Below are 7,401 nucleotides of genomic sequence, written 5' to 3'. Positions count from 1 at the left end.
ATGGATGGATGGATGGATGGATGGATGGATGGATGAGTGGATGGATGGATGGATGGATGGATGAGTGGATGGATGGATGGATGGATGGATGGATGGATGGATGATTGGATGGACGGAAGGAGGGACGGAGGAATGAGTAGATGGATGGATGGATGGATGGATGGATGGATGGATGAGTGGAGGGAGGGAAGGAGGGAGGGACGGGTATGCTATACTTTAGGATTTCAGAGAGGATTCCTATGTGAGATTGGAATATACCCAGATGACTTGTAAGGGTCCCAACTATAAGATTCTGTTTGTCCATGGGCTTCACTGTACTTTCCCAATATCCATGCATCGTCCCCAGTCATACCCTCTGCAAGACATGCCTTTTCCCCCTCATGTCCTCATCTTCCTGGTGAACCCTTACTCATCTTCTGAGGAGCAGCACAGTTTCCCTAATCCCCCCCTCTCCCCAGCAGATCAGCTGCTCCTTCTCCCGGGCTCCTCTCACTGCCCACATTACCCCATCCTGCAGTCTGGTTTCATAATCCATTTTTTTTTTTCATTGAACACGGAGTACCTTAAGAGCAAAGACCAGGCCCAAGACCTCCCTCTGTAACTAGGCCTGACATCCAGCTCAGTCTTTGCTTGGGGGCTAAATAGACTTCTGAGCTCAACCAGTTTTAACTTCTGTAGAGCATCCTAGATGGTCTGTAACCAGAATCCTATAAAAATCGTTTTGAAGGTTATGCAATGCAGGCAGCTGGTAACTCAGACTTTACCTGCACATGAGGTCAGAGTATTTTTCTCCCTGGCTTGAAAGTTATGTAAGCTTCATTATATATATTATGACATTAACATGTTTTAAAGTTCTATTCATCTAGTTTTCTCTCCAAGGCGGAAGGGAATTTCTAACTTTAATGGCTGAACTTCAGCTCAAGAGCAAGGTGTTTAGCAGCCTGTTCTGATGCCCCAGTGGGGACTGGGACTGCTTGGAAAATGTGCAGACCCTGAGACTTGCAAGGTGGCTGAGGACTTGTTGCAACCAGCAAAAATGCGGGGTTTTCTATGCTCAAAAACCCATTCTCACCCTGATTTGTGCAATCCGGATGGGGAACATTTCTGACACTAACATGCCCACAGAATACTGTTACTCTGTGTGCACAAGACACTCTGGTCAGGATCCAACCATTCAAAGGCAACAATGGGTCCTTCCAGGTCACCTTAACTCTCCATTTTATAGGTGGGGAAACTGAGACCCAGAAAAGAGAAAGGACTGACCCAAGGTCACAGAGCTACTGATGAGACAATACTGAGAATGGAGTTGAGCCTTTCCTTTGCACCACTGGTAACCCACAAATTTGGCCTTCTTAGAAGGGTTGAGGGAGAGGACGGGCTGCAAGAAAGCAACTGAGCCTTTCAGTTCTGCCAGTTGCCCAGTTTTCTGAGTGGAAAACACACAAAGGCTCAGATACCTGTGTGTTAAAGCCAGCTGGGGAAAAGACTTGGAGCCCAGGCCTAGGAAAAAAAGAGAGTTCCTCTATGGAAATTCTTATTCCTTAAGCCTCTAGAGAGCAGGGCAGGTCTTCTCCTGAATGGCTGCCTACTCCCTGCTTGGTGCTGGGGTTCAAATCCCACTTCTTTTCCTCCAGTGCTTAGGCACGGCCTTGGGGGAATGGTGACCTGTTTGGGGTGAAAAGAGGACACAGAAGAACACGCTGCCTTATTTCTCCTATCATCTCTGTGGGCAGAACCCACAAAGCATCTTAGCAAGCATGGCTTGGCGTGTGTTCATTTTTTGCAGTGTCCTTGCCAAGATTCTTGGGCTGCCTAGGTTGGGACCTGGTTCATGGTTGCAGAAATGGACTTGAGTGGAATGTTCTTTGTGTATCTAAGAGCAGGAAATGTAAGAAGAGCAGTCAAGAAGGACCCAGTGGGTCTTTGATCCCTTTGCACTCAGGGGTGGGCTCTGACTCTCACTCACAAGGAGGAAACCAAAGGTAACCTTGTGCCTAACTGGCTGAAAGCCAGCGAATGCCTTCTTCCATCTCCATCCTGACTGCTCCAGGCCCAGCACTGGGAAAAGCCAAGTTAAAGGCTAGTTCCTTCTGAAAGACCTTGTTTCCTCTTCTGGATCTGGGTGATTATCCCTAAAGAACATTTCCTCAAGTCTGTTAACATCTAGCCCGTGGGAGGGGAAGTGAGTCCTCCTACGTGATTTTGTTAAGAGTCACAGAGAGTCAGAGATGCTATCCAGTCTAACAACCTCACTTCACTGATGGGAGACCTGGGGGACCTGACCAAGGCCACAGAGCCATCTGGGTGCTTACAGAAGGGCTTCTGTCTCACTCTGGTCCCTGGCTGCCTCACCCAGTGGCTCCCACTGAGTATTCAGAAAATGTGAGCAGAATTGAACTAGACCCAGGCCTTGTCATTCCCAGACAAGTACCTTTTCTTCTAAACCACTTGTTCTCCAATGGGGCCGTCTACGAGAATCACCTGGATCACTTTCAAAAATACTGATGTCTGGATCCCACCTCCACAGATTCTGGTAGAGATTGGTTTGGGTGGGGCCTGGGCACTGGAACTTTCAAACCCTCCCGGGTGACTCCAATGTGCAACCAGGACTGAGAACCACGGATCTAAATCTTGCTGCTTTAAGAGAGTAAAGAAAGAGAACTGCTGGTCTCTTGGGCCATTGTTCCCAGTCTTCCCAGATACGGGCGCCAGGGGTGTGGGTCAAGAGGAAAATGGAGAAGACCTTCAATTCGCCCTTGGAAATGAGCTGTCCATCCCCCACCCTTGAAAGACACAGAAAAGGACAAGGTTTGGAGATCAAGTTAAATGTCCAATTTATTTTTATAACTTGAAACCAGAACAAACTTGGTTTTGAACAAGCGTACAAATGAAATGGCAGACACATGCTGAACTCAACATTGTGACATTAAGGGAAAAAAGAGGCCCAAAATCTTGTACAGAGAATAAAAGGAACAATAAATATTTTACTAAGCCATATTGAAATGACCTCCTGTCATCTCAACATTTTATCCATAATAAAAAAAAAAAAAGTGCCCGTTTCTTAAACAGAGCACAAATACCAAGCAATAATAAATAGTTCCAAACTTGTAGTAAAAGACAGAACCTCCAAGTAAACAACAAAAGCTCATACAGTAAGTAATAGAAAAGGTAATAAAAATATTTCGCCTTGCCAGTACAAATGCAAACAACTTAAATCAATGTAACTTTGCTTTGCAGGGTTGAGATACAAAGAGCACCAAAATCACGGATTTGCCTGCGCGCAACAAAACCTTCGCTACGGACCGGGATGAAAGGCTGACTTCCTTACTTTTCACATTTTGCTTAGAGTGGTTCAGCCTCCTCCTCTCCCCACGGAAGACCCTCTAACGGCAAGTGGCAGGTTCCAGTTTGGGGCAACTTTGAACAAAGTTGTGGCAGTATGGAAACCAGCCTGAGGTCGGCTGGGTCACCCAGGCTCGGGGCCTCTCTCACTGGGTCATCTGCTCCAGTGTTGGCTTTTTAAACATGAAAGAGAAGCATAATGCTCTTTTCTCTGCAGTTGACAGAGACACAATCTTTGTGCTTTAGGATGGCTTAGTCCTGGCATTCTGGTGACTTTGTGGAAGCTGGTGAGGGCTGGCTAGCTTTCGCAACTACAGGAGGATCACCTTGGAGGCTCAAGTACCTTAGCAGGGCATCCGAAGGCAAGGGCAGCCCCTGGGTCTTCAGGACGGGCAGGTAGGAAACTGACATCTCAGCTTTCTCTCCCCTCCTCCCCCTTTCTGCTCCCTTTGCAAAGGTCAGTGGCAAGGAGGGAAGGGTGTACTGAACAGAAAAGCTCCCAGAAGAAAGACTTCTGCATTTGGTAAAGAATTGCCCCAAAAGATGCTTGGTTATACTCTCATAACCTGAAATAATGGTTTTACGGTTCCTGAAATAAAAAATGGCTTCCTGATATAGGGTTTTTTTAAAAAAAAAAAAATGTATTATTCCCTCATCCAAAAAACCACCACTTCATTATCTTAAAGCTACTTGGCTTTACAAAAAAAAGGAAAAAAGAAAGAAAGAACGGGGGGGGGGGGGCTACAGAGAGGGAGAAAGAAATGAAATTGGGTAAAAATGAAAAGGACAAAATAAAGGGCTGACAGAGGCTGGAGGATGGAGAGGAAACACAGAGGAAGGAGAGAGAGAGATGGAAAGGCACCGAATTCATCCCAGGCCCTCGGCACTCGGAAACTGACGGAATGTAGGTTTCAGCGAGAAAAGCAGCAGAGCAGGTAAGAAAGACAACAGGCCGACACTCTCCATGGAATGAAAGGCCCTGGTTGTGACGGGCACTCCTTCCTGAAATCCAATCTGCGCTGGTCTCAACAGCAGCTCACGTCACCTGTGCCTAGCTGATTCACCAGCTCCTTTCACTACATCTTTTGTTTGTCTGTTTCATGTTTTCTCAAGGACTAAAGAAAGCTCCGTTTGCATTCCTTTCTGCTCCTAAGGGCGGGAGACGTGGTGACCCGCCACAGTGGTGACAGTAGAGAAGGAAGATGCTCTCTCGCTCTCTCCTCTAACACCTGACATCTTACAGATGGCCTCTTAGAGAACGAGAGGACTCTGTGAAATACACCGACATCTTTACAAAAACTGGTTTCTCCACTCAACACGAATAAAGAATTTCCCATCCGGTCTGCTGTGGCCACACCAGGGAGCCTTGATGCAAGGTTCGGGGCATTCCGAGAGAAGCCCTGCTCGAACAGTCCTTTGTATAGGCCAATTCTGACAAAAATATATACAACTAAAATGATTTGTGAACCAAAGCATTTAACGACTTCCTTTTGTTTCTTTTCCTCAAAGGTTGTCAAACAACCCTTTTTCTCCTGTACAATAGGACTAAACATACAAATTTTTTTTTGCAATATTTTATCCTGCCAAATTAAAAAAATATATTATGGCAGCCTGTTTGTTTTTGTTTTTTTTTTTCTTTTTATTTCCAAATTCACTAACAAAAAGGTACATTAAATCCCTTTAAAAGGACAAGCTTACAGTTAAAAAATTACAAGCTCCAGTAAAAATACAGCAAGTGCCTACATCATATGAACCAACCAATATATCCATTCCAGAGGGGGCAGGGAGAGAAAAATAAGTAAAGGTCAGAAATGTGATTTTTTTTCTGCAAAGCAATAACAATATTAAGCACTTTTTTTTCTACATACTTTTTCTACATGGTGTAGCAATCCCCTTTTAATCCCCAAATACAAGTTTCTATACATTTTTTTTTTGAAATAAAAATTCAACACCCAAGGCAGAAAAGAATTTACTAAAACTCCGACTTTACAGTTACTGTGACAAGAACAAATTTATAGACCCACCATTTAAATTTTACTGCAACATTTTCAAGGAAAAGAAAAGGGTTTTTTTTTTTTTTCTTGTTTTGTAAAATGCCCAGGCATTCTCGATTATTACAAATACTGGTCCACTTGTACAGTAATCAAGAAATTTTAATATATATAATATATACTAAAACCCCGTCACCAAAAAGAAAACAATATACACGCAGCCAACTGTGGCATTTTTTTATAACCTAGTAAGCAAACTTGGAAAAAAAAGATCGCTCCAACACACATACACACAATTTTTTTTACCCTTGTATGTATCCAATACTGTAAACGTATTTTTAAGACAGAGTGCACTAAATTTAACTTTAGAAAAAAAATTAGCCATTGTTCCTGAATTGTTTGTGTTTTGTTTTTCATTCAACGATATCAACGTGTAACTTGTGTCACTTGAGTTTTAATTCAGCAGTAAATCACCTCCACGCCAAATCTAAGCAGCGTTGTCCCACAAACAAAGGGGGTTGAGGATAATTCAGCTAAGATGTCCATGGTTGTGCTGGGCTTATCTCTTCATTTGATTGGGTCTTATGGCATTTTCATGTCCTCTATCTTCAACCAGGATTTTTAAAAATTTAATTAAAAGTAAATGTGGCTTTGTTTGTGTCTAAAGAATGTACTTTTCTTGTTTTACTCTTTTAAAAAGTCTTTTCATTTCAAAAAAAAAAAAAGTTTTGCATTTGTCTCAAGAGACTCAAATAGGAAGATCAGTTTCCAAGGCACTCACATCAAATTGAATGGCAGTAGAAAAACCGTCCAATAAATTATTTTATTTTGTTCTTTATAGTGCCAGTATTGTGAATGCCAAGCTTAGCAACACTGACACTCAATCTCAGCCGTCCCTTACAGGTTAACCCACCTCTGGGCCAAAGAGAAGAATATGCTGCAATTTCTTGTTTAGAAGCCATTTAATTTAAATGCAAACAAAAGCTTTAAAGTGCGGGTCAACAGAATTCAAATGTCTAATCTTAACAGTCCAATGTTTAGTACCTTCCAACCTAATGGGATAGGAAAAAAAAAAAAAATTGGGAAGTAGCGCTGGGCACCTTCGGATGGAACTCTTTCCCTGCTTATCCAGTAAAAGGGAACAGAAATTCGCAAGATTCGCCCACCTGTCCGTACAATGTCATCAGTGTGCATTAAATGAGAGAATACTACCTTCTCTCAGTTCACCTCATTGGGGCACTTGTCTGCTTGAGACATGGTCAATTATCACTGGTAGCAACATGCGACTTGGGATTTCTGTGGTGGGGGGTGATGAAAAGAGAGAGAGACAGAGAGACAGAGAGAGAGAAAAGCCATCAAGCCAGAAGAAGCCTGAAAGAACATGGCTGGTTCCTTCTTTTCTGTGTCACCGCAGGTCACCGCCAGCTACCCAAAAAAGTACCCTCAGCCCATTGTATTTACCCTCATCTACAGCAAAGAGCAAAGATGGCATCCCAGGGCAAGCGGACACTCCAAGAAAAGGACCATATCTGCTGGTGATGCACAACTGTAGGATGCTCTCGGGCCACCTCCCCGGCAGCTCTCAAAACCCCCTATTTCTCTGGCAGTGCTGAGTCTTCCAGGGGAGGAGGGACCTCTGACTCCCCCTCACCACTAAAACGCTTCCTTAGATAATGTAAAGGTTGAAAACACAGGAAAGGCCTCTGTTACTCAGGACATCATCAGTGCTACATCTCAATTCCAATTCTGAAACAAAGTGCTACAACTTTAAAGATTGTTATCCGCTGTACATCCACCCCTCCCCCCCCCAAAAAAAACAGCATGCCACTTTTTATTTCAGGACCAAAGAAAAAAAAGAAGGAATTAAAAAAAAGTAAACAACTTTAAAAGTCATTTAAGTGTTGGCTTCTTGACAAGAAATTACACATGCTTAGCTTAAATCTCAAAAAAGCAGCGCCCTCCCCCCCCCCAAATTATAATTTAAAAGATAAGCTTCCCTTCTATATCGCTTGGGAGTCATTGCTCAGGCTACTACTGGGTTAAAAAAAAACAACAAAAACAACAACAA

This window comes from Leptonychotes weddellii, chromosome 9 (genome assembly GCF_054177405.1).
Source record: "Leptonychotes weddellii isolate Sample4059 chromosome 9, ASM5417740v2, whole genome shotgun sequence".
Classification (NCBI taxonomy): domain Eukaryota; kingdom Metazoa; phylum Chordata; class Mammalia; order Carnivora; family Phocidae; genus Leptonychotes; species Leptonychotes weddellii.
Note: the sequence above shows the minus strand (reverse complement) of the source record.